The sequence below is a fragment of the Tupaia chinensis genome, unplaced genomic scaffold (genome assembly GCF_000334495.1).
Source record: "Tupaia chinensis unplaced genomic scaffold, TupChi_1.0 Scaffold000044_1, whole genome shotgun sequence".
NCBI classification, from domain to species: Eukaryota; Metazoa; Chordata; class Mammalia; order Scandentia; family Tupaiidae; genus Tupaia; species Tupaia belangeri.
The window spans coordinates 968723-971922 of NW_006159500.1; the positions used below are offsets into that span (position 1 = coordinate 968723).

Genomic DNA, 3200 nt, shown 5'->3' on the forward strand with positions numbered 1-3200 from the left:
CACTCCAGTCTTCCTGGGCACCTGCAGCAGTAAAAATGGTCTTCGCATGGATCATCAGCAATTAGACTGTTTTTCAAACTGATTAATAATACGCCAGTGAAGATATATTTTTTCCTCCTATGAAACCATTGTTATGTTTACTTAGTTTTTTTCGTGAATTGAATAAATGCTTTCTTTCCATCTGATGAAACAAGTGTCAGATCAGGCAAGATCCTGATAAGACATAAGATCTATGTTCTCTCAAAGTATGAGAACACACCAACAGCAAACCACAATCAGAAGACAGTGAGGAAGGAGCCAGGTAGTAGCACAGCAGTGATGCAAGAGGGCCCACATGGGAAGGGTCCTGGGTTCGTGTTCTGGAACCTCCCTGAGGAGGACAGGTACACACGTGTACCTGTGACTCGGACCAGTTAACACTCCAACACTCAGGGGGAGGTGGGTGTTGTGGCATGAGGACCCCATTCGAGAAACTTTCTATCTTTTCTCTCTTCTCACTGGCTCTCTGCTAAAATAAATAAATAAAATTTAAAATAGTTGATTAATTTTTTTTTAAGTAGTGGGGAAGATAATGGACTCTTTTGAGCATTCACTTTCTAAACCAAAGTCTACATGCAGGGGAGAGGATGAGAAACTTGTTCAGAAACTCAGTAGATGGTTACTTAAGGTTCTGGATCCACTGAACCCACATATAAAAGTAAATAAATGAATTTAAAGATTCACTTGAACCTGTTCAAACTCTCAACCCTACTTCCAACTTCCAAAATAATGTATTTGCATTATTAAATTTAAACACATCAATTCACTTTGTTTAATCTCAATTTCCTACAAAACAGAAAGAATGGTATCTCCTTACAGAGCTGTTAGAATGGTTCAAAAGATCTATTAGGATGTTTGTTAACTTTTACCAAGATTAAAAAATGAAATATGTGTGGAAGATATTAAGACAGGTCGTAGATACAGTTTGAATAGAGGGGCCAGCAGATGGCATAGCAGTTATGTCACTGGACTCCCACATTGCCAACTACAGTTCAAATCCCAGACTCAGTGGCTTGAAACTCACAGTGTTGGGTGCATGTGTGCCCACGATCCTGGGAGGAAAATGGAAGAGAAGGGATTGTGGAGTGGCCATCCCCCCAGGGGCGATTTTTCACTTTCCTCTCTGTCTCTTTCTCGAGTGACCACAAACACCCTAAAGCAAAAACCTTAATAAAAAAGAAATAAATAAAGAATTTGAATAGAATAGAACAGTTACAATAAATGCCAAGAAAAACTATGTGGGTCATACATATGTAAAATGTTCAGTTTATCAAAAAACAAGTGGAGAGTAGCAGTCTTTGGCTTTAAATACTACATGGTTTTTAAATATCAATTTATACTGATGTAATAAAAGCTGAATAAATATAATCTGTAAATGCAGAAAATAAGAATAGGAACTGGAAACATATTTTTATTTTATTGCTTTTCATTAGTCACTCAAGAAGGCTAATATCGTAAGAGAAACACAAAAAAATCAGATTTTAAGGCAAAGTATAATAAACTATCACAAAATATTACTGGATCTGTTTTTAAAAGAAGTATGTTTTTAAATTTATAAAAAGTCTAATAAAATTGAAGAGAGTAACATTTTCATAACTGATGAATAAATCTCTGGTATAAAGCTCTTAGGAATATAAGCTAATTAAAACCTGAAACTAAACAGAAAGCACAGGCAAAGAATAATGAACATACAAAATAATTTACTGGTGAAGCTCAGTGAAGTGGAAATGTAAGAAATTAAGAGACATTCAAAGGGAAGGAATAATAGTTCCAAATGTTTTTAAAAATCTGAGAGTCAAGTTAACAAAGACTCTGAGGGCCGGCAGATGGCATGCTGGTTAGGGTCACTGGATTCCCACATGGCTGACTGCTATTTGAGTCCCAGATCTGAGGGTTTGCTTTTCTCACTTTCCTTTTCTCTCTCTCTCTCTGTTTCTCTCTGGTGAATTGAAAAATAATAATAATAAATTAATAATTATTTTAAAAGATAATTTGAGGGACCAGCAGATGGCAGAGTGGTAATGTCTCTGGATTACCACATGGTTGACTACAGTTCTAGTCCTGGACCCGGTAGCTTGAAACTCCCACTGGGCGCATGTGCATGCGTGCCCAAGATCTGGGAGGATAATGGAGGAGAAGGGATTGCAGCATGGCCATCCCTTCTGGGGGGTGATTTCTCACTTTCCCTCTCACTGTCTCTCTCTCCAATGAGTACACACACCCTAAGGTTAAAAAAAAAAAAAACTCTTAAAAAAAAGATAATCTGAAAAAAGTTCAAGTTTTCTCTCAAAATAGTAAAATATTTTCTTGTTTCTACCCATCTCCATAGGTGTATTCTCTATGATATAAAAGGAACATCACTTTATAACCTCACCACCTTACAGCTGTGTAACAGTTCCATGTGGCTACTTAGCACCACATAAATTTATTTATAAAATGGTTTCTTCTTTCAGAAGCTCACACATCATAAAATTCTTGCCTGCTGTGGACTTCAGAATGACCTAAACCGTTTTGTTACACTGAACAATGGGCAGAAAAGATACTGTGTATCATCTTTTTATAAAAAGAAATCAAAATTTTCTATCACCTTTTATTGACTTTGTCACCTTTCTTTGTGTGTTCCAGACATGACTAGCCAGTGATGATGAAATAAAAGTATTCTATTTTATGTATAATTGTTATACATTAATTTATAAGACATGTGTAGGCATTTATATTTAAGAGGAAACAGGAGGGACCAGTAGGTGGCATGATGGTTAAGGTGTTGAAACTGTCTCTGTCTCTCTCTTAGAAGAAATAAATGAATAAACTTTAATTTTTAAAAAATGCTTGGGACCAGCAGATGGCACAATTGTTACATCACTGGACTCCCTTGTGGTCGACCACGGTTTGAGTCCTGGACCCAGTGGCTTAAACGTCACTCTGGGCACATGTGCGTGCATGCCCAGGAGGTGATTTTTCACTTTCTGTCTCTTGGTCTCTCCAGTGAGTACATGCACCCTATAGCAAAAATCACTCCTAAGGAAAAAAAAAAAAGTTCTCCTTACTACACATTCTGTGTAAGACTTGTATTGCAAACTTTAAAACTATCATTCTGGTAGATAGGAAATGACATATGATTGCGGTTTAAATTTGCATTTCTCAATTACAAATGATGTTCA

At 36.6% G+C, this 3200-nt stretch overlaps 1 protein-coding gene and 1 pseudogene across 1 annotated transcript in view; both read left to right on the forward strand.

Moving 5' to 3' along the window:
• The window catches only part of MAGI2 (membrane associated guanylate kinase, WW and PDZ domain containing 2), a 701446-nt gene that overhangs the window by 564392 nt on the left and 133854 nt on the right, over positions 1-3200 (forward strand). The window lies entirely within an intron of this gene.
• LOC106735272 (programmed cell death protein 5 pseudogene) overlaps positions 1-3200 on the forward strand; it is a 46021-nt pseudogene that overhangs the window by 3092 nt on the left and 39729 nt on the right.